Source organism: Protomyctophum parallelum, assembly GCF_964188405.1.
Source record: "Protomyctophum parallelum genome assembly, chromosome: 14".
NCBI lineage: Eukaryota > Metazoa > Chordata > Actinopteri > Myctophiformes > Myctophidae > Protomyctophum > Protomyctophum parallelum.
This window is the reverse complement of record NC_139709.1, coordinates 29,787,987-29,815,833: the sequence shown is the minus strand read 5'-3', so window position 1 is coordinate 29,815,833 and position 27,847 is coordinate 29,787,987. Positions and strand designations below refer to the sequence as shown.

At 43.6% G+C, this 27,847-nt stretch overlaps 1 protein-coding gene across 1 annotated transcript in view; it reads left to right on the top strand.

The window, feature by feature from the left end:
* Positions 1-14,702: 14,702 nt before the first annotated feature.
* Positions 14,703-27,847, top strand: part of LOC310871236 (neurocan core protein-like) — a 99,333-nt gene continuing 86,188 nt past the window's right edge. The window contains exon 1 of the mRNA XM_083782726.1: positions 14,703-14,784. The gene's annotated coding sequence lies outside the window, so the exon portion shown is untranslated. The remainder of the gene's footprint in view (positions 14,785-27,847) is intronic.

Genomic DNA, 27,847 nt, shown 5'->3' with positions numbered 1-27,847 from the left:
AGGGGAGAGAACAGATGGTGGAGGTGAACGGAACACTGTCCCCCCCCCCCCCCTCCCAGTGAGCTGTGGCGTCCCACAAGGAATCATACTAGGGCCTTTACTGTTCCTGATATATGTTAACGACATGACATCAGCTTGTGACTGCAACTTGTTCCTGTTCGCAGATGACTCAGCACTGCTGGTCTCGGACAGGAACAAACTGCAGGTTGAAAAGACCCTCAGCTCTGAACTCGGTAGAATCTGCACCTGGCTCGCTGATAACAAACTATCCTTACACCTGGGAAAAACTGAATCCATTCTCTTCGGATCAAATAGTAATCTCAGCAAGGCAGATGGCTTCTTGGTTAGAGTGGGTGACAATATTATCACACGAAAAGATCAAATTACCTACCTAGGTTCCATCCTGGAGGCCAATCTTTCCGGTGATAAAATGGCCACAAACGTAATCAATCAAAGAACATGATTCCTTTACAGGATCTCCTCACTGGTCAACAAAAACACCTTGAAGACCTTAACAGGAGCCCTCGTACAAGGTTTCTTTGAATGCATCCACCTCTTGGTACCACAGCACCTCAAAGGCCCTTAAAACAAGGCTCCAGACCTCCCAAAACAAACTGGTCAGGCTCCTACTTGGCCCCACCTCACCCCTGCCCACTTTGACAGGCTGGGATGGCTTAGGGTCGACGACAGAGTACAGCATCTTGCAATGGGTCTGGTCCACAAGATTCGATACACCACCAAGATACCCATGTACCTGTCTAAATACTTCCTTAATGTAAACGAAGTCCACACCCACAACACCAGAGGGAGTGCAACAAACCATGTACAACCCAAATTCGGCACAAACAAGGGTCTAAATTATTTTCGCTCCTATGCCACCAAAATGTGGAACGCCCTACCAACAGTCATTAAGACATGTGAATCCCTTGACTCCTTCAAAACCGCTCTCAAAGGGCACCTACGGATGGCTGCAATTCGAAACTGGCCTCTGTAAAATCTGAATCCCTGCCTCAATTGGCTTGAAATTGCAAAGCTTTCAGTCTACAGCCCAAACCACACCACCAAACCACCATGCAACTCCTTTCAACCAAAGGGTATATACTAGGGTGTATAGATGCATGTAGATGCAAGCAACCACAGTGCTGGCCCGCCGTGTACGTGAACTACGCGACTGCCTAGGGCCATTGGGTTTGCTAGAGCCACCCCTGATGATGTCCTCAAAGTCATTGAAGATTGGACTTCGCATTCCAGAGATAATGGCCAATACATCTTAAAAACGGTCACTTTTACACAAACCCTCAAAGCTGGACATAGGAGGAGGGCCTAGTGGCTAGTGCCCTGTAGAAAAGGCTCTGGCAGTGGAAAAGAACTGAGCCAATTGATCAGACGCCCAGCCTAGGCTTGATTATGGGAATTCCATACACCTGTATGCTGTATCTTGAATAGAGTAGTCTCCAATCTCCCTCAGTCACTCTCCAGCCACACACACACACACACACACACACACACACACACACCCAATGTTGTGCCCATATACTCTGCAACTCCTGTAAAGTACGTCATTATTTCAAGTCCTGTGTCCTCTGTGTTCTGATCCACGACACCCCATACTGGTGAAATTATCCAAACCACCCACCATACTCCATTACAGCCCCTCAAAAAACAAGTGGGTTGCGCACATCGAGTCCCTCGCTGGTGCATGGACAAAAGGTCGATACAGGCCAGAAAGAGAAGTCCGCACACTGCTCAGATCCACAGTGTTTTATTGATTTAAAACACCGACATTCAATTCAAAGACACAACGTTTCGGCCATAGCTGGCGACGACGAAGCCAATGTTGAACACATATTAAAATCACACCAGTGTGAAGTGAGGGACGCTCTTATTGTCATCATCATTGACATCATCATACATCATCTCATTCTGGCCAATCACAATTTGTGTCCTCGCGTTTTCGTCTTCGCTTTTTCTGCCCTCACTTTTATCTTCAAATGTACTTTGCTCAGCCAATCAAATCATCACTATGGGGTGATTCAGCCAATCACGAGCCAATGTTTGTGTTTACACAAACCGGGAGAGTTGGGCATAGGAGGGGCTAGCGCCCCTCAAACTTTATTCACAAGACTACGACTAAAGCTACATCTAAATCTGCTGCCAAAATCAACACTGGGAGTACGACAGTAATATGTAATTTGTCATTTATAATTTATGGATAACATAAAACAATGAATATAGAGATACTAGGGCTGACCTCGTTTAGTCGAATAGTCGACTAATCGATCAGAACGGGTCTCAGTCGACTGACCACCTCTTAGTCGACTGAGCAAAAAAAAAATATATATATATATATATTTTTTATTTTATTTTTTTGCCCCAAAAAATTGTATATAAAAATACAATATTTACAAAAATATACAAAAATATTGTATTATTCCACTAGGTCTGTGGGGGACATAAACACATTTGAACATTCTGACTGTTCAAATCTCCAATGTGCATGTGGATTGTGGAGTGTGTCTGCCTGTGTGGCAATGTGCCACTGCCTGTGACTTGAATCGCACAGTGCGCTGGCCTGATAGACTCCAGAATCTCAATCTCACCTGCTGTGCTCAATCTGGCTAATGACAACCCTCTCAGTTGTTCACAAAAAAATCACACACGTGTGAACTGAGTGGTGCATTTCCCCCCCCCCCCCCCCCCCCCTCTCTCTCTCTCTCTCTCTCTCTCTCTCACACTCTCTCATTAGAGACACTACCCCTCTCACTGTTTCTGGCGCCCCCTACTGCTATTATTAAGTCACATACTCGTGCTCTCACAGACAGACACACACACACACACACACACACACACACACACACACACACACACACACACACACACACACACACACACACACACACACACACACACAAACAGGTACAAGGACATTGCAAGCTGGTTGTAGGAGTGGTTGCACCACTCAAAAAAAGTAAAAAAAAAAAAAAGGGTTTTTTTCTTTTCTTTTGCCAGCGCACTGTGCAATTCAAGTCACAGGCAGTGGCACATTGCCACACAGGCAGACACACTCCACATGCACATTGGAGATTTGAACAGTCAGAATGTTCAAATGTGTTTATGTCCCCCACAGACCTAGTGTAATAATACAATATTTTTGTATATTTTTGTAAATATTGTATTTTTATATACAATTTTTTGGGGCAAAAAAAGAAAAGAAAAAAAGTTTTTTCGACTATTAGTCTACTAACAGCAAATGTATTCATCTGACTATCAGTCGACTATACAAATCCTTAGTCGGGGACAGCCCTAAGAGATACTATACAAGGTATCTTTCATACATAATTCATGAATATGAATAACCTAAAACAATGAAATATAGAGTTACTACAAGGTATCTGCCAGACTGCGATAATGTGGTATATGTCGCATTCCACTGTCATACATTACAGTACATGTGGGGTGAAGGTACTGATCAAAACATCTCTCTCTGTTCCTCTGTGTTTCGTGCGTTCGTGAGTGTTATGCGTGTGTGTGTGTGATTGTGCATACATGTGCATTCAATCAAAAGCAGCATTGTCTCTTTCCTTCTGTTAAAAGTGAGAGGCGCTATGTTCCTTTGATCCACCTCAGCTGTCATCTGTGTACTGTACAGGGGTGTGTGTGTGTGTGTGTGTAATTGTGTGTGTGTAATTGCGTGTGTGTAATTGTGTGTGTGTGTGTGTGTGTGTGTGCGCGCGTGCATGTGTGTGCGTGCATGTGTGTGCGTGCGTGTATGTAATTGCAGTTTCTGCACAGGGGATCTGGTTAGAGCCTGACCCACATGCACCTGTGTGTGTTTGACCCACACCTGTAACTGTTTGACCTTAATTTGAATGAGCACTGTTTAATTGAGCACGTAGTTGTAGGTTTTCTTTTTTTGGTTTTTCGTGTTTTCACTCACTTTGATACATCCACCCTGTTAAACAATCTGCCATGAAGATATCCATCACATGTCAGAAATGCAAAAAATAGCTGATCTACAATCTCACAAGTCACAACACATGACTGTGTATACATGCACCGCATTTAATACTCGGGCATTATAGACCACAATTTCCGAAAGAATCCTCCCCCCACAAAACCAACAAAAAAAGGGTTTCTAAACATTTTCCATTTCTTATTAGCTATTTTCGTCATTCCCTAAAATGGCAAAAAATAGCTTTAATCTACCAGCTCACGACACGCAATGCACGGTGAGCTTGTAGATCGGCTATTTTCACTAGCATTCCCTACGAAAAAGTATACAGAGCACAAGTGGTTAAACACTCACAGATATACAATAAAACCCACACACAGCTACTGGAAGGGAGAAAACAACAACACACATACTGACTAATACAGTGTAAGAGCTTTGAGGAACGAGAAAACTAATTTCCCTTTTGTTTCATGTGAAAATACTTAGCCATGTTCCCACCCAGAGGCGTCTAGGCTGCGACACACACAACTCTACAATTAGTACTGTATTCTGACTGTTCTCCTCCTTCCTCCCCTGCTCTCTTTTTTCATTTGTGTTACTGTTTTTAGTCTACCAATAATGGTTCCCAAACCTGTCCCATATCCCCCCCCGGGGACTCAAGGGTACAAAAATACATTATGGCCCTGTTTACAAGTTGTTTACTTACAAACCCTCTCAGCATGTTGCATTGTGACATGATGACAGCGTGTAGTTTGGCTATATTTTAACTGTTTCAAGTTGACACTTTTTACTAAATTCTGGGTTGTCATTTGACACATTTAACGGCTAGTTGTTTCCCCTGAGCGCTCATCATGAGCATCTGAGCAGCCATCATCTGGGTGAAACTGAAACGGAATTTCCCTGTGGGGATTTATATAGGCATATTAGCCTATCCAACATCTCCTTTTAAGATAATGTGTTACATCATGTAATAATAATAATAATAATAATACATTTGATTTATAACGCACTTTATATTTGAAACAAATCTCAAAGTGGTACAAGCAGAAATATTTAAAAAGAAAAATAAGAATAAAAACAGTTAAAACATTCTGTGGACACCTAAGCAGCTAAAAGGTTAAAAGAAGCACACAGGGCAGCTTAAATGTCCAACTAGGCAAATGCCTTGCTAAAAAGGAAGGTCTTTAGTCCCTTTTTTAAAACATGTAGTCCAGTTAAACATGTTTTCGTCACTTTTTAAACCGCGTGTTTAAAAAGGAAGTCTGGGAGTCTGTGTTACTCTCTGTCTCTGCTGACCATGTTGTGACCGCACTGTCCTGATTTGAATCTGTGCTGCGTGTTGTTGCCATATATACCCTCATCTCACCTCACCTCTCTTCACTGTCCTAACTGAATAAAACAGCGGTGTGCCCTGAAGCAGTTGAGACGAGGAGCCATTTAAGTCCATTTTTTATGACCCCTCCCCCAAAAGTCTCATCTTTATTGACCCCGTATGGGAGCAAATCAAGTACAGAGCCAACTCGGGTCAAGTTTACTAATGTATAGGCTATAAGTACAGAGGGCCTAAAGGGTTAGCAACATGCACTGATGGGACACGCGCAAGTACAGATGTGGGCGGGAAGGGAGGAGGAGAAAGGAACTCTGGGAGCCGTGGGAAGTCCCGCCAGTCTACGGTCGGTCCATGCCAGTCCCATGATCTCCCTCACATATACTGTATATGAAGAGACATTTAAATAGCCCCCTCAGAGTTGCCGGTGAAGTGAAACTGCATGAGGCCAAAGCAAACGTAGGGGAAACCACAAGGGCTGTATAGTTATAGGCCTTAATTCTGGTTGGCAGTGTGTGGTTAGCACGGAGGCCCACCGCGTCTCTGCCGTTTCCTCCAGATGGGGCCGGTTGGCATGGGAACACTTGGACACAGTGCGGCGGCCCGAGACCTCATCTGATCATCATGCTCTTGTGAGCACAAAGACCCCCCCCACCACCACCACCACCATGCACCCCCCCCACACACACACACACACACACACACACACACACACACACACACACACACACACACACGCGATGGACGTCATCAGACCTCCATCACTTCTTCCCCAAAGCCACTGTTCCTTTGGACATTCCACTGTAGAGAGAGACTCCAGCACACATGTGGCCTGGGCTACTGGCACTATTAGCGTCTTTCCCCTCCTTTTTTATGTGGCTTGGATCCTCGCCTGTTTGATGTCCTCCTAACATTAAACTGAGTCATGTAGAAGCTATAGGAGCCTCTATGGAAAGTAACGCTTAATTCACGCTCCGTTGCGCGGCGGTGTCGCATTCCACAAATAGCTACAAGCAACGCGCCGTTGCGCTGCGACACGTTGTGAGCTTGTAGTATCTCCTGTCATGCCCTTTGTTCATTTTGCTCCCATTTAGATGACTCAAGAGCTTCCCAGCAGACAGTGCTGCGTTTTGTCTGCCCTATTCCCACTAACCCTGTTTGTATTCCATGTCCTCTGTCCACTAAACCTATTTGGTATTCCATGTTCTCTATTGTTCATGCCTAGCTGCTCCCCAACTGAAGAGTGATTGACATCGTTTGACATTTCCAAAAAATCACCACGCATGCCAAGGCTGAGCTATCATCTCTGTGTGTGCGTGTGTGTTTGTGCGTGTGCGTGCGCGCACGAGTGTGTGTGTCACTGTGTGTGTGCCGTGCATGTGTGTAAATCTCAGTACAAAATAAAAAACTGGATCCTACAGGCTAATTTACATTCCATTGCTACACGCTATAGACAAAAAATGATGTGCTGGAAAAAGTATAGAAAGATATGTAATTTCTTCTTCTTTTTTTGTGGTGCACCGACCGGTGGTAATGATGGATGTTGTGCGGACCATATGGTTGATTCCAGCCAGAGCCATGTGTTGCACGTCTCTGCCCGCAGCTTCCTGAGTCTCTGCAGCCTCCATTCTAAATAAAGCAATAATTGCCTAAACATCTGTTGAAAATATGTTTCTGTCAAGCCACACTTGTTGTAAAGATCATACAAGGAGACATAAATGACCTCATAAAGCTTGCATACACTGGTACCTTGTTGTATGGTGTCTGTTTGGAACAAAGTCTTTATACATATGGGATGAAATAATGACTGTTAAGGGCTTGATATACTTAGTTCAAGAATTTATTTCAATGACATTTCCATTTCCATTTGTGGGAAGGGGGTGACTCTGCTCGTGTGATACTACCGATTTAACTTCACAAGCATGACACGCAGAATCTAAGACCACAAACCATCCTGAAGCAGAGCCTTAAGACACAGAGTTATAACATGGACATACAGTAGCATTGAACCCAAGGGCATTATTTAAGATGCACAGATTATAACATGATGAAATACACAGAAGTCCATACAAGGAGGAAGCCAGGGGGAGTTTGCTCATGGGCAAGATGCAGATGAGGTGCTGTGACCTATTGAGTGAGCATGTCGTCAGCCTAGCCCTGGAATGAACCATTATAGGATTTATTTTAACTTGCTAGTGAATGAGATTGGATGCTAAAACCCGTATTTATATATTGGTTGCGTGTTGGTGTCAAACATTGTTGTGACGCGTTGTGAGCTTATGTTTTCAGTGCTCGACAACCATGCACAAACCAAGCATCGGTGACTGAGCCAGCCAGTGGGTAACAGCCTGACTGCCTGAACTATCATTAATCTTAAATATTAATTTTAAATAAAAAAAAAGGTAAATTATGAAAGGTTGTTCCCTTAAATGTATAATAAATGTATCTAGTTGCGGGAGATGGGGTTGGGTCGTCCTTAAGGATTGTTTGAAATATGCTAGTTAGTGGTCCAGAGCTCAAACAAGGTTGAGAAACCCACTGGTTTAGAATATATTAGGATCTTCTCCGTGGCAGTTATGCAAACAGAAAACAAACTTCAAATGTCTGATTATAGTTCGGTTGAGGAACTAAAGGATCTTAGTGCAGCGTTGTCCCGGCGTTTTTAGTGAAGGTACCTCCAGCTTCCCTGCGTTGGCGGGAGGGTTTGTAGGGTACGATCAAACTTGTGAGATATAGGGGAGCCATGCCTTTGATTGCTTTGAATGCCAGCATCAGAGTTTTGTATTCTGTGCGGGCAGCGACCGGGAGCCAATGGAGGGAGCGGAGAAGGGGGGAGATTCATCCAAACAGAACAGTCCTATCTAATTGTATTAAATAACGTCAAACTCACCAACTTGCAGCTGTACGGAAAGCTTGAATTATCCTCTATCTGCAATGTATTTGTTTAATAAAAATCCACTGTAGACATGTTATGAGTCAATAATTAATTCCTTGCAGATGATTATTTTCTAAGTGCTGGAGTTTGGAAGTGCTCGTTGATTATCACTGCACCTGTTTAGAATTTGCACATAATGCAGGAGGCAGCAGGAGGTTGCTTTACTGATTTGATTTTGTTTCCAAACAAAAATAATCATCTGCAAGGAATGTCTCGACAGGAATTAGCTCATAACATGTCAACATGTGTGTGTGTGTGCTGTGTGATGTGTACTGTGCACAGTGTGTGCATTTGTGTCCATGTTTTTGTGCAAATGGCTTCAAGTTGCATGCAGTAAATGTCCCCATAATGTTTCAGGAGGGAGTTACAAAACACAATGATCATATACTCTGCAATAATATTTGCAATGTGATTAATGCTGAACCCAGGGCCAAGTGTTCTAAATGAGATTGGAAATGGATCCCCAAAAAGTTCTTGTTTTTAGCGTATACATTTTTTAAATGGCTATTTGGCAAGGCCTTATAGCAGTTATTTTTGTTTGAAATTCACTAGCATTAAAGCCAGGGAAATGGTGTGTTGCCTTAGAGCATGTATCCATAAATCTGAGTTTGACTCCTACCGTATTATCTTTCCTACCGGTCTTTATAATCGAATGCCCACTGTATTTTTATGTCCTGGCAAGGAGAAGTTAAAGCTAGACTATAAAAGGTTCTACAGTTTATGTTTACAGATGGTCCAGACATCTTTATTGGTTGATACTTGTGTTTAAGGATGTATACATGTTGACATTGGTATTTGGTATCAGATATTATGGCCAGAACAGGCTATAATGTTGTATTAAAGAACACCCTTGGCCTTCACCACATAGCGGCCCTATTCTGGGCATGTCATAATATACAAACATTCGTCAAAAATGGCAGATCTAAAAGCTCACGGTTTGTGCTGTGAGCTTGTAGATTGACTATTTTTGCTATCTGATGTACAACAACTAACCACATGATCCCCACCATCCCTATTCTGGGGGGGAACGTTCGCCAAAAATAGCTGATCTACAAGCACACATTGTGAGTTTGAAGATCGGCTATTCTTGGCAAAGAGATTTAGTGTAGTGTGAAAAAAGAGCATACTATGTCCAATTGCAACTCAGGTCTGTTTTCCGCTACACGGGGTGCATACATTTGTTAGACACAAACAGTCTGACAACACCAACACAGGTTAAAACTAACCTGTGGCAGGTTAAAACTAACCCGTGGCTCCTGACATGCGTGCCGTGGCACGTTACAACTAACCTGTGGCAGGTTAAAACGAACCCGTGGCTTCCTGTGTGGAATCCTGCAGAAGTCTCTCGACGGGTGCTACACCAGAATGCTACGTGCAGTACTTCATCAGCAAGAGCGTACATGTTACCAACCCTGGGTGAGCCAGAAAATAGCAGCCAGGAGAATGAGACTAGCAGGACACTGCCAAAGACATCAAGAACTGCCAGCCAGCAAAGTAGTGCTGTGGGAACCAACACATGGGCACCGATCAAGGTGACATCCCACATTAATTTATGTGGATGTACTCAAGAAAGTCGCAGGAGCGCAAAGCCCCAATGAGCTGGCCAGATGTATGGGGACTAGCAGGACACTGCCAAAGACATCAAGAACTGCCAGCCAGCAAAGTAGTGCCGTGGGAACCAACACATGGGCATCGGTCAAGGGGACATCCCACATTAACTAGGCATGTAACGATATATCGTATATTGATATATATCGATATTAATCCCGACGATTTGAATCGATTCATTGAAATTAAAAGAATCGATTTAAAAATATATATTTTTACATTTTTAATTTTTAGGGGGGCTAGTGTGTGATGTGAAATGTGAGCTTTAGTCATATTCCATCATATTCAAGTGCTTTTGGAGGTTTAGAGTTGGGTTTTGGGTAGGATTGTCGGACTCAGTCATGACTGTAGGACCAAAAGCATGCACAGCCACTACACAGCCCTGTCTGTCTGTCAGTTTTATGCCCATATATGGAGATCTGGAGATCTCTGTATCTGTCAGTCCATGTCCCTTTTATGCACATGATATGGAGATCCCTCATATCATCAGTATATGCCCATATATGGGCTGACTGATTAATTTGTGCCTGAGGCCTTGGCGACATATTGAGGTTAGACATCACACTCCATATTTGGGCGTAGCTGCGTTCGCCCATCCTCCCTTGAAGGAGTACAGTTCACCAAAAACAATACCCTACTTGATCGTACTACAGCGTCACACAAAAGTAGCAGATTCCCAAGCTCGAAATGCGACCCGTTCTGAGCATGTATTCCCTCACACCTCCCTCCTTTTCTTGCACTATTAGGCTTGAACTGCACCGTCCTAAATTGTACTTTGTATATAGAACATAGCCTACTGTGAAGTTGTTTACATAAAGTTCACCTAACTTTGCTACTAGAGGGAAAACATGTACATCTGATGATACTCTTTTAGTTTTTGTTGGCTGTGGTCGTTATTATTGCCTATGCTGCTGCATTGTCTAAAGGAAGTCAAACTAAAATAAGTTTGACTCATATGTACCTAGATGTAACAATAAAGTACAACCTTGAAGCTTGAATGTAGATCTGCTATTTTTGAATTTCCTGAAAAGTAACAGTTTTGGACGTTTTGGTTTCCACTCAACAGAGACAATATAAACTAGAAAAAGTGCCCTACTGGGCACAGGTCTCCACCAGGATGAGCAGATGTGAAGAATTCCAGGCAAAGGTTTTTCCTTGGCCTCTAGGGAGTTGGCATAGAAAGTTATCCACAGATCCGTGCAGTTAGAGGTAAAAACACTTTTGGGCCAGTTATAGCGCCACCTTGAGGCTGAGTTGAAATTGTTCATGTGGCATTTCGTCCTCGGCCTAGTGGGAATGTGGGTGCACAATTTCACGGAAATCACGCGATGTGTTCATGATTTGCAGCATTTTGTTTGAAACTGAGCACTCCTGTGAATTTTGGAAGCCAATCTTAACCAATCAGGATGGAGTCTGAGAAATCTGAAAGAGCAGTTTGGTTGAATGGCTCTAGAGAGACTGTGTACCAATTTGCGTGATGTTTGGACAAAATCTGTAGGTGTACTGTGCAAAAACTTGTTTTGCACAAAGCGGCCTCCTGGTGGCGCTATAACAGGCCGTTCTGGAAAGTGTGGGGCAGAGGTTCATGGTTGGCATCCAGGGAGTGTGTGTGCAAAATATGGCATCGACCGGGTTAACGGTGGCCGAGATTAGCTGTTCACGGACACACACACGGACACACAAACGGACGGACACACAAACGGACGGACACGCGGACGGACGGAGTGCAAAACATACTCTCCCCACATGCCTTCGGCCTGGTGGAGACAATGATGTTATTACTATATATGTGCTTCTATTTTTAAGCTGCCTCGTTCCACTGCTATTTTTAACCACACACCTTATGTATATATCTGCTATTATATCTGCTGGTCCTTTCATGATGTACCTCATCATCTCGGCTATTTGTAGCCTTGTGGTACAGTATGTATATTTTTACACTGCTCATATTGATATCAAATTATGCGACCGGTTTTCATGTTTCTTTCATTCTTTATTCTTTGCCCCGTTCTTGGAACGGCAAAGGATGTTGGGAGCTTATTGTGTGACAAATAATTTCACCCATTATGTATTGCAAATTTGTACACCTGTGATGTGACAAAGTTGAAGTTGACCTGAACCTCTCTCTCTGTTCAGTGGTGGAAGAACTAAGCTACTCAGATACATTTTTATTTTTTTAATTAAAAGTAGCTATATGAATATGACAATATAAACATAATGTATTCTGTGAAAGGCCTGTATTCAAAATGTTAGTTGAGTAAAAGTAACAAAGTATTGGTTTCAAAATTACTTGGGCTACAGAACCAAAGTAAAAGTACTGAAGTATACAATTTAGGGCTCATTAAGTGGTTAATATATGTTGTGTATTAATAATCTGAATCTGCAAAGTAACTACTGCTATTAACTAAAGACGCCAAATAATTGTAGTGAAGCGAAAAGTATACAATGCTCCAGAGATGTATTGGAGTAGGAGTATAAAGTATCATAAAAGTAAAGGTAAGTCAATTAGTCAAACTTGTACTTAAGTACAGTGCTTGAGTAAATGTACTTAGTTACTTTGCACCACTCCCTGACCCTGTGATCAGAGCTTCTGCCCTGAGAGGTAAAATGTTGCGAGTTAAATTCCCAGCTCAATTACACCATGGGTCTGGTCCAATATGGTGTTGTCAACACCTACAGTAAGTGAGCCTCTTGAAGGTGATTTATGGGGCGGCATTGGTTCAGCGGTAGAGTGGCCGGTAGAGGCCGGATGGGAACGTGGGTTCACAGTCCTTGAGCAAGACTCTGAACCCCTAATTGCTCCCGATGAGCAGGTTGGTGACCTTGCATGATTTCCTCTGCCATCAGTGTGTGAATGGGTAAATGTAATGCACAATCTATGTAAAGCGCTTTGGATAAGAGAGCGCTAATATAAAACTGCACCATTTACCAGTTCCAAAAGTATAATCATGTCTGCTCGGCACAAAACTTGTATCTCCATATTTCATACATGAACAGTTTGAACTTCAACACAATGAGGTAAACAGTTTGATTCTCTGACAAGGTTGACTAATTTAAGAGCAGTTGGGCTGTGGCTCAGGAGGTATAGAGCAGGTCGTCCAAGGCGGTTCGAATCCTGGCTCGAATACAGGCTATGAAATGTAGGAAGCTTGGCCCGCTCTGGGAAATTATTGAAAGGCTTTTTATTTTATTTTAAATATGACAAGCAGGGATGCCAAGTTGAAAGTGACTATAAGCAGGCAGTCTATACGCTAATGATGAATAACCATTTGCCTAGACTGCCTACTGCTGGTGTGGTGCGGTCAGGTGACCTTGGTGGGAGCGCCACACCGACATCAACGACAAACACAACACTATACTTACTGCTTTGTTCTCCATATTGTGCTAATGAGGATGGATGCTGCTTAGTTTATATTGACCCCACTGCAGTGCTGAAAGGTTGGCTGCTGCCAGGTCCAGTTAGCCAACAGATGCATCTATGACAGCTGTGCTTTCACAAAGCATTTGATTCCCGGTGCTGAGAAGTGGTCACGCGTGCTATTTGACCATTGTAGGCGTGTAGAGGAGAATAGCAACCCCCCCCCCCAAAAGACAAAATAAACAACAGCACAGCCATACACACGCAAGCACAACGACGCACACGCATGCACGCTCGCACACATGCACACACTCACGCACGCGCACACACACACACACACACACACACACACACACACACACACACACACACACACACACACACACACACACACACACACACACACACACACACACACACACACACACACGATAATACAAAATCTCTCTGAAAGGATTTTTCTTTCTTTCTTTTTTCACTTTATTGGAAAACAAGTGTTATTTTTGTACATTCATATAATGACAGATGTCACTGCTGTCCCAGCCACATTTTTGCATTTACAGACTCTGCATTTAAACGCGATGCCCTTTTTTATGGGACATTGCTATAAAAGACTAGCAATTTGGAATCATTTGACGTCACAAATGGGGTATAGGTAACAGAGCCATGTGTTGGTTTTAAAAGAAAAGCTGACTGCACAGTGACAACTTTTCACAAAAACTATTTGGCATCCCATTTGGGGATGGTTTAAGCCTTAAACAAAATGGTCATATATAAATCTCTGTTAGGCTGTATATAGGCCTATACTGGAAATGTGTAGGATAATAATATAGGGGTGTGGGTGTGGTGCAAAAGAGGCTTTAGGGTCTGACTCTGACATGTCCCTATATAAGCTCTCATGCAAATTCTAATTTAATTCACAGACATCGGATCAAACCTCTTGGAGGTTTATGGAATCGGATTATAGGCAAAGCAACCCCCTTCCTCTTTTTTTCCCTTTTTTTTTTACCCCCCCCTCCTCCTCCCACCTACCACACACAGCCCCTCACATTATGCACCACCACCTCCAATAGCACCCTCCTCCTTTTTTTAATGGTGGGGGGGGGGGGGGGGGGGGTGGCGCTGGGGGCGCTGGACTCCCCGTCTGCCCGTCAACGCATGCTCGCCCCCTTTGTTCAAAACTGATTATTTCGGTTCTGTCTCCCCCATGAGCGTCGCTACTGGCGAATGGGGATAGAGAGAGAGAGAGCGCCACCTTGCACAGCCGCGTGCATCCGTTCCCAATCAGCAGATAGATCTGGAATTGAATATGAACGCTGCATATTTAATGGGGAGAGGAGGAGGAGGATACGCGAGCTCATGGCGTTGAGAAAAAAGTCTCGGAAGAATTAGAAACGTGGGACGTGCTTGCACATACTTGCCGGTTCTCAGCTTTTTTCCTCCCTTTTCTTTTTTCTCATCCTCCTCCTCCTCCTCCTCCTCCTCCTCTGCAAAGTGCTGTTTCACCCCGTTTGGTTTCGTCAGAGAGAGAGAGAGAGAGAGAGAGCACCTGCACCGTTCATTCACATTCCATAGAATCACACCAGCAAGACGCATCTCATTAGGTAAGACTGAGAAACGCAATGTGCTGTGACTGTAGAAGCGCAATTTTACAGAATGCTACAATTTGGTATTGACTATATACAGACAGTCAATTTGACATGTTTATATATAGCGGCATATTTGAAATTTGAAATTAGCAATTTGGCGAGTCACGCCAGCTCTAGAGAATTGAGAATTTATCTAATCTGTGACACGTTTTTTATTTTTTACGAATTCGGTCTTAATAAGTGTGTTTAAGTTAATTGCATTGGCTAATGTGAAATGCATGCTGTTTTGGGGGCATATGGCTATATGAGTAATGTGCGGCTACTCATTTGAAAGGGAACTTCAAAGTCCTGCTCATGTCGTGTAGGCTATATCGATGCAATTTTCATGTGGACGGTTCATATTCTATCTATATTTGACTAAAATAGAGTTGTTGTTGTTGTTGTTGTTATTATTATTAGGCTGTTATTATTATTTGTGTGTTTTGAGAAAGAGAGAGAGAGAGAGAGAGAGAGAGAGAGAGAGAGAAAAGTCATAATTAGGATAAAATCCGCCTGGACCATCAGTGCATGTCGACGCGTCCGGCATCCTCAGTCAGCACGCAAATCTCGCGCACTTTTTTGTGATTTCTCAGTTATGCATAGACGCTGTGAGTATTTTTAGGTATTTACCACGGCTCGTGTGTAGTGACATGAATAAAACATAGGCTAACTCGAGGTGACCTGTTCAGTGCATCTTCTCCCATGCAGGCTTGCAGGGCAGGCATGCTCTCTTTGTATAAGTGCAACTCTGTGGTCTGCTGTGCTGATAAGAGGATGATAAATTACTGGTCCTTGTTTTTTCCCCCTCCCTATCCCTATACTCAAAATCTCTCTCTCTCTCTCTCTCTCTCTCTCTCTCTCTCTCTCTCTCTCTCTCTCTCCAGTCTCCCCCCTCTGTACTGTCTCTGAGATTGTCAATAATCATACTGTGAAAAGAAAAGATGGGGCAAACATTACCTTTGCCTGACTGACAGGTGATGGGGGGGGGGGGGGAGGAGGAGGGGGGGGGGGGGTGTATAGCAGCAGCAGCTGTCCAGTCTCTTTTTATGTAAACGAGTCTCCATTGGTGGGCAAACCGCATGTGTTGGTGTCTGTCTGTCTGTCTGTCTGTCTGTCTGTCTGTCTGTCTGTCTGTCTGTCTGTCTGTTCCAGAGCCCAGGTCGATAGGCGTAACATCAACACAGACAGTGGTTTACCAATGCCTGCAGGGCAAAACATATCAAACGCCATTTCTAGAATCAGTAAAGTGGCTATACAGTCTTGGTTCATCGAATTATCGCCTTATAGGCCTGTCAATGAATAGGCGACATGCAAAGCATTCTCACCACTTACACCTACAGTGTATAATGTATATTATAGGCTACTTTGTTAGTACAATGGTGGCGTGCAAAGATATAGTGAAAAGAGCCGATCTACAAGCTCACACTTGTGTCCCGATTTGAGCTTGTCGTATATATCGCCCTATACCTCTAACGGCTTCACATACCGGTATGTGTGTATGTATGTACACACCATATTTTAAACAAATGGTGCTACTGTATGTATAGACAAACCTATAGAGGTACCTAAAGTAAGGTAATGAACCAGTTGAGAGCTTCTAAATCACCTCTAAAGCCCAAAGCACATCAAAGGGTCGGGTCGGGACAAAACTATTTTTTTAAGGTCAACCATGCACACATTGAGTTGCAATGAGTTGCATTGGTGCATGTGGTTGACCTTAAAAACCGTTTTGTCCTGACCCGACCCTTTGGTGTGGTTTGGGCTTTAAGCAGTGGTTCTCAAAGTGTGGCCCAGGGACGCCTGAAGGCTTTCCAGTGGGCCACCCACAAAATAGCAGTCTCCAGCAAAATGAGGAACAGTTTGGCTGTTCAAAAATAACACATCTGTTACATACATTTATTTTGAGGGTCTTTAGACCCTCAAAATTGACATGCTAATGTCTAATAGCCATAGGGTAATTGTTGAGGGATGCAGCCTCCTATGTTAACAATTTAGTAGCTACGGGGTTAAAGTGGCTATGCATATATGCCTAGATAACCTTTGAATTCCAGGCTAATAAATCGTTGATACTCCCGTAGCAGGAGAGGCTAGTAATGTACTCAAGTAAAAGTACTCAAGTCCAAATTAATATATATATATATTGTGACGGATTAAAGGGTTGTAAAACCTTTTTAGACCAGGAGCATATTTAAACTTTATATTCAATGTTATAAGGTTCAACTGATAAACTATAATACTATATAAATGAACCTTTTACAGATAAATACTTTAGGGTAAGAGCTGCAATACTTAATAAGGAGGAAAAGAGTAGAATTACTTACAGCAGGAAAAATACCAAGACATGACGCAATGAGGGGAGTCCGCACACAGTCAGCATATACTTTTCAAAAGATTATATTAGCCATTATATGTTCTGGGGAGCAGAATGAACTTTACAGAACAGCATCGTGAAAATGTCTCCCCCGGACAATGTCCGGGATTGCATTATATAGAGCTTGCAAAACAAAACAAGAATGACATAGGAAGTAATTCATTTTGGGTTCATAGGCTAATGAAATGGTAATATTGGCGACCCCTATTGTGGGGAGGTCTACTTAGTTGACGTGGCCAATCACACTTCCTGGGAATTCCCAGGAAGTATGACGAATGGGAAGTGAACCATATAAGTTCAGAGGTTATCAAACAGTGACTTACAGCGGCACCTTAAGTTGGGAGGACAGTGTTGGAGACTAAAATAACATTATACCGACGTAATTAAAGCAGCGAGCGAGACGAAGTGTCTCCCGCGGCGAAGGTCGAAAAACATGTTGTTTCACAGAGGGAAGCAGTCAAATCAAAACAATTCTTTATCTCCCGCAGGCTAGGGGAGAGAATGTTACTATATCTACACATGGAAAATGACCCCTTCATTCACCAAATACAAAATACCTATCAACATCTACAAGCTCACACCGCATTGTGTGATGCGACGCATTGTGAACCTGTTAGATCTGCTATTTTCGAAGCATTTTGTCAAAATCAGGCATACACGATCAATCTTGGCCTTATGGGGTCCTTTGACGTGAAGATGTTTAGAACCACTGCACTTAATGAACAACCATACAAGGGCTGAGCAGGTTCTTTACAAGGCAGCGGTGCTACATAGCACCTCACCCCAAAAGACCTGCTGAAGACCCACCATTCTGTTTGTGTATATAGAAGAACGCTAACGGAAATCCATGCAAGCTGTTCTGGGGTTAAGCGGTGCTCAGCTTTGGCCATGAAATGGTGCCTGCCTGCCCGCCCGCCCCGCCCGCCTGCTTTATAAACAAACACACTGACAGGGCGACTGTGGCTCAAGAGGTAGAGCAGGTCGTCCAATGATCCATGGGTCGGCGGTTCGAATCCCGGCTCCTCCTGTCTACATGTCGAAGTGTCCTTGGGCAAGACACTGAACCCCAAATTGCTCCCGATGTGCTGGTTGGTACCTTGCATGGCTTCCGCCGCAATCGGTGTATGAATGTGTGTGTGAATGGGTGAATGTAATGCACAATCTATGTAAAGCGCTTTGGATAAAGGCGCTATATAAATGCACCATTTACCATTTACATCATGTACAAATCACAGTGAAAGGAGCAGACCACCTTGACAAATGAGCTGTATTGTTTGAGAATATGAGAAGCCCCCCCCCCCCCCCCTCCGGTAGTTCAATATAGCCCGGGCTCGCTCTATTCACCCTTCTAGTGCAGAGGAGTCCAACGAGGTTCTTTCCCTTTCTTTCCCTTTCTTTGGCCTCGTTATATGAGCGAGCATACCACCAGCTGAGTATTTGTGCCATAAAGTGGGAATTAGCCTGGCGAGGTTAACTAGGATACTTCACGCCGTTAGACACAGTTCCAGCAGCGGAAATCTAAAAGTGTGTGAGAGAGAGAGTATAAAGCCCAGGCTGAAAATCGCGCCTATAGTGCAGCTGGGTTGGGCAATTACCCGAAAAATTTACCGAAAACCGATATTCAAAAGCAATAACCGCCGTAATCTTGCTCACGTATACACATTTAACCAAAAAGCAACATTTATTTAATGATCTTTGTTTTATTCCTTGTATATCAACGAATCGATACAAAACAATTCTAAAATCTATGTTTTTTTTTATAATCAACTAAATTGATTAGTCTTAATCCTTTGTTATACCTCTTTGTGCAATTATGGTGGCATACAAAAATAGAGAAAATAGCACAGTGTGAGCTTGTAGATTGGCTATTTTAACTTTTTAAATAATCGCTCATTAATCATAATCGAGGAAAAAGCTTGACATAATAGTGATGTTGATTTGATGGCATGTCGCCGAGCCCTAGTTCCTGGCATCTGTAAAAGTGTTCGAGAGAGAGAGTGATGCCGTAGTTATACTTCATCATATGACCGGGTGGCATGCTGAGAATAGCTGATCCATAAGCTCACAACATGTCTCGGATGCAACGCTTTGTGAGCTTATAGATCTGGCCTTGTGCAGATAAATCTGTAGTTTCACAGGAGCGGAGTCACACGGCCATATTTAATGCAATATCACTGCGATAAATGGTTTATCTTGACAAAAGTGTCTGGCTGAATTATAGATCTGCTATTTTCGGCAGGCGAGGAGGATGAGGAGACGTGTTTGTGCACACGCGCGCGTGCACACACATGCGCGTGCGCGCACACACACGCGCGTGTGTGTGCGTGCGTGCGTGCGTGCGGGTGGGACAGACAGAGATAGCGAGCAAGGGAGAAGTGGAGGGGCTCAGCAACCCAAGTTTGCTGCATGCATTTTTCATTGTGTGTGTGCGTGTGTGTGTGTGTGCGTGCACGCGGACATGTGGGGGCGAGAGCGTGCACGTGCACGCCTGTGCCTGTGTGAGCGTATGTTCACCTCAGTCTTAGCGGTCCTTGGCAGTCTGCCAGCAGCATAGAGGACCACCCTGAGACTGCCGGTGCGGGATCAGAGAGAGCTAGATTGGGGCTGTGGAGAAGTGTGTGTCTGTCTGTCTGTCTGTGTGTGTGTGTGTGACTGTGTGTGCGCGTGCGAGTGTGTTGAGGGTGGTGTGGGGGGTGGCTCTTCTCTCTGTCTGGCAGGGGGAGGTTCAATAGGGTGCTGGTAAACACACACACACGCCAACCGCTCCAGCATCCGCGCGCGGCTGCAGAGCGATAAGGAAAACTCTAATTACTGCACGGCCTGCGCCCTCAGCTCTCAGCGCCTCTGACTCCGTAGGGCCCCCTTTGCACCAGTCTCACAGATGGAGATCTGAGGAGGAGGAGGAGAGTCCTATGCAAACCCGGAGACTGATTCTCTCAGTCGGTCATGAGGCCAGGTGTCATCATGGGGTTTCTTGGTTAGATGGAGCTTATACGGTGTATACTATACTACCAAAATGGATAGCATTGTTCATTGTTCTTCGGACGCATGCCGCTCGGATGAGCGCCTCATGACAACGATAATGCAGTCAGACATTACATCCCATTTTTCCGATACGAGCGCTTTGGGGAGGTTGTTATGATAGCTGCAGACGACGTAATGCGCAACAGGGTCCCCCCTTTTTATCACCGCGTTTTATGAACTGTGAGCTGCTGCTAATGTGCTGTGAAATGTACAGTGGGGTATAGATAGGTCTTACTGCGGGTTTTTCATAATGTTCCCTTTCTGGTGTGAAAAGTGCCGGATGTAATATTGCACCTCTGATGATGAAGGGCTGCATTCTCCTCATGCCGTGTTAATGGCCTCGGGCTCAAAGAACAAGCGCTATATAAATGCAAATGTCTCAACTACCGGTAGCTTAAAGATAGATCCTTAATAAGCGTCACACGGCGCTCAGACACATATGGACTCTCTCTCTCTCTCTCTCTCTCTCTCTCTCTCTCTGTTGGAGGGGGTGCAGTTGTTGGCTTTGTGTTCTTTCAAATTGCTTTTGATTACACTTGGGCTGTGCCGGAGAAATATTGTCGGGAAGTTCAGGGAACGCGGTGAACTTTACAAAAACTCTTCTCGCCTGACCTGGGGAGGGGGGGGGGGGGGGGGTAATGTTCTCTCTGAAGTTTGTGATCCATTTACCAGAAGGAGGGAAAATAGCTGAGCTTTAAAAAAAAAACGGGGGCTTAACAGTGGGCTGTCATCTGTGGAGCTAAAACTGACCACGCTTTCAGCACCGGACAGTTCCCAGATGTCCCGATATGAAATTGGAAAGCTGTTTTAACCTTTTTAGACTCATTAAATTGGACCTGAGTTGACTCTGTACTTTTTCAGTCTACTCCACACAGTCCATACCAATTCTCTTTTAGACAAAAAACAGCCCGTCTACAAGCTCACAACTTGTAGATCTGCTATACTTGATTACCAGATTATACCAGCTATACCAGATTTTAGATACTGTATGTACTTGCTTATAAAGGACTAAACTGTACATATAAGTGTACATGTAGTGGAGTGTGGAGTGTGTGTTGTAATTATAATCAAAATCTACAAAGTAGGGATGGGAATTTTAATTGATTAATCTCTTAACGGCGATTAATCGATTAAAGGACCACTTCACCACGCGAGAACGATGGCTTCCATTTTCGCATTGCAACTTTTCACTACTAGAAAGCCTGCAGTTTCTATTAGCTTGTATTCCCCATCGATGATGTCACTGGAGGACGGTTTCTGAACTGCCCACATAGTAGGAGAGCCTATCACTTTCCGTGATTTTGGAAGGTTTCCTATGAGACACAGACAAAATTGCGCCATTTCTTTCATGATTATGGACCTATTATTATAATGAAGATAGGTTGAAAAGTGGTGAAGTGGTCCTTTAACGATTAACTATTAACATCCCTACTACAAAGTAACTAGTAACTACTTTTTTCACATACTAGTATAATAGTGGAGTGAAAGTAAGCTACAATATTTGCATCCGAAATTTAGAAGTAAAAGTGTTGAAATTTGGGAAATGACTGTACTTACTGTCTTTATGTTTAGATTTAGCGTGCTTATATCTTCTCCGTATAGTCATTAAAACGTTACTGAACTTAACTGAATTACTGAGTCAATATGTTTGCTAACCCTCAGCGTGTGCTTAACAAGCCATGAACGGTTGAATTTGGCTTTTAAATCAATCTCTTCTCTCAGGCACCGCACCATATACGTCTAGACTTCTCAATTCAATTCTCACATTAAAGGTATTAAAGCGTTTGCAACTTTGAGGCGCGGTGAATGTTAGTGTGGGATTACTTATCTCGAGCGAGATCCATTTTCACACCATACTGCAGGTGAATGGAACCCAGTGGCTTCCATGCGGAAAGCATTGGTTCTCGACAAAAAAAACTATTATTATTAGAAAACCCTGCTAATAAAGTATTCGTATGAGGACTATACCTAATACTATATAGACAAAAGGTATCCTTCCTCCAAGTAGTACTGCTTGTCAAAATGTGAATTGCAGACTTGAAAAGAAAATAATCCAAGGCTTTGGTGAAAAATGTAATAGTTTATTTGATGATGAGCAAGGCAAATAAATAACAGGACCAAAGACGGAGTGCCTTGGATTCTTTTCTTTTCAAGTCTTTTGACAAGCAGTACTACTTGTAGGAAGGATAGCTTTTGTCTATATGGTTTTACCTGTATCACCAAAGAGCACCCATCTAAGAGCCACTAACAGATCCCTGCAGCGCTTCCATTCCTCTATTTCTATACCTAATACTATGTCAGACATAAACAACCATCTTGTCTGTCAGTGTTCTTTATTTGTTAGATTTAGATTAGATTTTCTCCATAGTCATTAAAACAATTCCCAACGTAACCACATTTCGGAGTCAACGTTTGTTAAACCTCCACGCGTGCTTAATACGCCTTCTCATTAAGTGTAGATTGGGGTCCCAGAGATAAACATGATGGGATATGGGGGCCCGTGGCCTATAATGCACGCGTAAGTTCCAGAAAACCACAGCAGTAAAGTATACGGTGTGTAAACAACAGGCCAGACCACCAGCAAGAGCCTTCAAAATGAAAGCCTTACATCCATTCAACACTGCTGCTTTGAACAGAGCCTTGGAAGAGAGGTTGAACATCTAATTCTCTCTCTCTCTCTCTCTCTCTCTCTCTCTCTCTCTCCCGTCCAAACCTCTCTTAAGCATATTGAAACCCCTTGTCGAGGAACCCTCCAGTGGCCAAAACCCCCAGTGGGGGGGTTGGACAAACCGATCCATCAATCAAGTTCACCGTGCACACCCTGGGAGGGACTAAGAGCGCCCGTCCAGGCCAATCATTACCGGCGTAGATGAGACCACAGCTAAACAGCTCACCCACACAAAGAGAAAGGTCTCCCTCTTTGTCTTTGACTAGAATGGAGCCTCCTCTTCTCTCCGTTATTGAACGGGAGGAAGACAGATGCAGGGCCAGCACGGTCGCTTAAGAGCGGTCCCCCTCCAGCTCCACTATACCCAGAGAACGCGTTCCATTTGTTTTTAAGAGTGATTCTGGCTGAAGGCTATACGCCAAAATGATGCACTCCGCGTAGCATGCGCTTCTGCATCGTTATAGATTTGTACGATCGTAAAACGCACTGTGATCACGACTCATTGGAACATGCTGTTTCACAAAGGTCATAGTTTTTTGTTTGATGTAGCTCCTAGAGAGAGAGCGACTGTTTACATTATGGTTTTCCTATTGCTGAACACAGCGGTCGCTCAGAAGTAGTTTGTTTTCCCCGTCCCTTGGCGCCGGTGGCTGGCGATAAAACATCGTCGAAGGGCATTATATAGTTGGTTCTTATTTGTTTTATCTCCACGCCTGGTTGATATTCCGACGACAGAGCGGGGGCCGTTAACCCCAGATGTGTGCCACACATTTTCACGATTTTTCAAAAATAGCAGACCTACAAGCTCGTAGCGCGCCACTTGGTGGCGCGCTATGAGCTTGTAGATCTGCTATTTTTCCATAGCTAAATAATGCTTAAAGGTATATTCAGTGATTTCACTTAATTCAAATATCACTTATTTTTTTGTTTTGTTGTGATAATCCTCTCTACTATAGAGTGTGCTGACCATATAAGGAGTTCCTCCCTGTCCCCAATTAACCCCTGGGGGTCAAAAAACCTTAGGTTTCGTTTTTGGCTCTCTATCCTGATTGGATGAAAGGCTTTGGGTCCCAGCCAAAAACTAAACCTAAGGTTTTTTTTAGTCAAATCACTGAATATACCTTTAAACACAGATGGGGTCTCTACAGCGATGAACTCTCAGCTTTGTCTGCGGCTAATTATTCCATTTTTATCTGTGCACCACCGTCCCCGTTTTCGGACCACCGTTTCCAGACCAGTTGGACATGTCCTTATCTATCCCCTCTGCGACAGGCGGTGGCGGTGCAGCAGCATGTCCGTGGAACGACAGACTTGAACCCTGTATTCTGCGCAAGTCATATAGGCAAACATTGGGCAAACATAGACTGTCAGTGTCTGCAAAGCTCACAAGCTTGCAGACAAGCAATTTTCGGAGCAAAGTGATTTGGCGTATAGAGGAGGAGGAGGAGTGGGCCAAGGACAGACCCTTGCCTTGGGGGGGTGGACCGCGGTGGACAAAGTGTATATAGGGTTTATGTGGTTAACCACTCAGCCCCAGATGACTGTCACGTCCCGCCTGACGCACCTGATCCCCACGTCTATTGGCTCTGTTACCGGACGGATGACCTCTGAACTCTCACCTCCGACCTCCCCCCCGGTGTGTGTCGGTACACAGCTGGAGGAGCGATCCATTCAGGGTGGAATGCCGCCGGCTCGTTTGACCCCTGACCTCCGGTATGGATGTTTCTATACCACCACCTCTGCATATATACAGTGTCTTTATACAGTGTCTATATACGTGCACGCATGCTGTGGTGGAAAAAAGTACTCTCAGTTTTGTAATGTAGAAATACTCTGTTACAAGTTTTTTTTTTAAGTCTGAAATAATAATTTTACTTCAGTTCAGTTCAGTTCAGTTCAGTTCAGTTCAGTTTAGTTTCTTTTCGGAAGGAGGACATACATTCATACATTGCACACAGTTTCCATCATTTTTTCCTTTTTTTCTCCTTTTTTTTCTTTTCTTTATAGTGTCCGTAGCTCATGTCCTGTCCGTTCCGAAAAAGGGTTAGGGAGAAGCCATAGACTTGAGTAAAACTACAAAGGTACTGGTATCAAAATGTACTTAAAGTCCCAAAGCTATAAAGTATACTCATTCTGCAGAAGGTCTGTGAAACAGGACCTTCTGCGGCATCTCTCTAGGGCGTCCTCAGACGAGCCTTCCCGTCGTTGCTTCCTGTCATCCCGGTTCTCCACACATCCGGCCTGCTCGTTGGTGCTTTAATTGCGCTTCTGCATCTTTCTTGAGTACACATATGTTAGTATGGGACGTCCTCGAGAGTGTTAGAGGGACAAGGGGATAAAATCCCATAAGAGGGCATACTTTTGGTCAAAGAATTGTGAAAATAGCAGATCAACAAGCTTGTGGATGAGCTATTTTCCAGGCGCAACCCAGCACTCTTTAGCTATAGAGATGCGTTGTATACGACATGGATTTCTAAACTAATTTGTTCAACGCAAAAATACTGTGTTCAAGTTCAGGAGCAATTCTCCTGAATGTGGCCTTCCGGCATGGCATGGAAAGGAGTGGCATTTGCATTTCTTTCACCATAGTAAATGCTGCATTCGTGCTCTGGAAAGGGCAGTTGTTTTGCAGACGGGTAAAAGGGCAGGGGCTGAAGCCCCCTTTGATGTCTATGTGTTGGTTCCCACAGCACCAGTTTGCTGGCTGGCAGCTCCCGGTGTCTCTGGCAGTGTCCTGCAAGTCTCTTTCTGCTGGCTGCTATTTTGTCGCTCTGTGTACACTCTTGCTGTTGTTGAGCACTACACGTAACATTCTGGTGTAGCACCCTGCAGAGTTGACTTCAGGGTCCAGCATTCACTGCCATATATGGCATAATGAGTATATTATACTTTTGGTTTTCAATTAAATGTCTAAAAATCTTTTGAAAATAGCAGATCTACAAGCTCACAATGTGTCGCAATGCCCCAAAATGTATATTTTTAGTGTGTTTTGTAATAATCAAAATCTACAATTAAACTACATTTTATCAAATAATCGTAGTGGAGTAAAAGTACAATATTTACTTAGTAAATGTACTTAGTTACTTTACCCCACTGCAGGCAGGCCTGTGGGGGGGAGGGATATGACAACGTGAACGCCAGTGCAAAATAAACTTGCTTTGCTGCGCTTGCTCATCATCGCCGCAAAATCCTCGCTGCGGATTTAACTCGGACCCTCGCGGGTCCAATCTTTTCTGCGGCTCGGTTAAATAAGCCCTCGGGATTTTACCGTTGCGCACTTCATAATAAAGGTGATGAATGAACACGAAGCACATGTGGGGCGTGAAGTTGTCTTTCCCGGTACACGGGGGGGGGGGGGAGTAATCGATATGTAATCATTTATGACATGTGTGCTGGAGATTGAATGTCAGACTCACATTAGAACGAGTGTTATAGAACCCCAGGTGGAATGTTGAACAGCAAATTAAAAACCAACGAGCAGAGCTTGCGTCTGCATTTTCCTATAGGCTCAGTCTGTACTTTGTTATTGCCGGTGTTGCGTGGGGAAATGGCCCTAAATCTATACAGTATACGAGCTCACATAAAACTAATACTAAATACTAGTAAAGTAAAAAGTCCGGAATTCAAAATGTATGCTTGAAGTAAAAGTACAAAAGTATTGGCATTAAAATGTACTTAAAGTGCCAAAAGTACTCATTATGCAGAAGGTTCCATTTCACAAGTTTTGAAATGCATAACATGTATAAATGATCTTTTGAAAATAGCCGATTTTTTTAAATTGCTACTTTCAAAGTATTAAAAGAAAGTATAATATTTGCACAATTATTATGAAGCTGTTTGTGAAGACCTAGCAGAGACTCGGATCATTATACCCTACCCTCTCCCTCTCTCTCTCTCTCTCTCTCTCTCTCTCTCTCCATTTGTATTTTTCTGTGTCAATTTGATTATACTGCATGCTGAATACTGTAAAAACAAAACAACGTACTTCTTGATAATTGGATGAGCCTATGTGAACACGATTAAGGTGTCAGTGGTTCTAAATATCACTTTTGATTTGGATCTGTGCCCGTATTTAATGCATGCCAAACAAACAGAGGGTCCTTGAAATGAAAAAGGTTGAGAATCACTGATCTCTCTCTCTCTCTCTCTCTCTCTCTCTCTCTCTCTCTCTCTCTCTCTCTCTCTCTCTCTCTCTCTCTCTCGCTCTCGCTCTCTCCAATTTACAATTTAGAGCGATTTACATTAAGCAAGAACAACACATGGTAATTCAACAAATACATAATAAGAATACATCTCTGTCTCACTATTTATCTCTCTTTCTCTCTCTCTCACCAGACCCATTAGTGTGTGTGTGTGTGTGTGTGTGTGTGTGTAGTACTAGTAGATGATTCTTTGTGTACCAGTCAAGTAAAAATCCATCCTACACTCGCTGCCTTCGTGACAACGGGCCCGAGTCTAAATTTGTCTTCAAGCGCGTTGTTGTCAAGCGGATGTGTGTTTAAATAACAGAACCCCCCCCCCACACACACACACACACACACACCATCCATTCGCCTACAGCCAGAGTGTGAGATTAGTTGGAGAAAGACGTGGAATATAATATCTACATGTAAATGTGATTTGAGGGAGACTAAACGAGGAGCACTCCCCCGTCTCTCTCTCTCTCTCTCTCTCTCTCTCTGTGTGTTCTGTGTGAGACCCAGGCCAATGGATCTGCATGAGTCATTATACTGCCATGACGCATGAACACACCACAAAGTACACGTTTGGTTGCGCGTGTGTGTGTGTGTGTGTCAGTATGTCAGTGTGTCAGACTGTCAGTGTGCGAGGGAAGGTTAGGGAAGGGTGTGTTGACAGTATTTTGTTTGTGTGTATACGTGCTTTTGTTTGTTTATGAGTTTATGGATGTGTGCTTGTGTTTATGGGTGTGTGTATTTGTATAGGTGTGTGTGCGTGTGAGAGAGAGAGAGTATAGG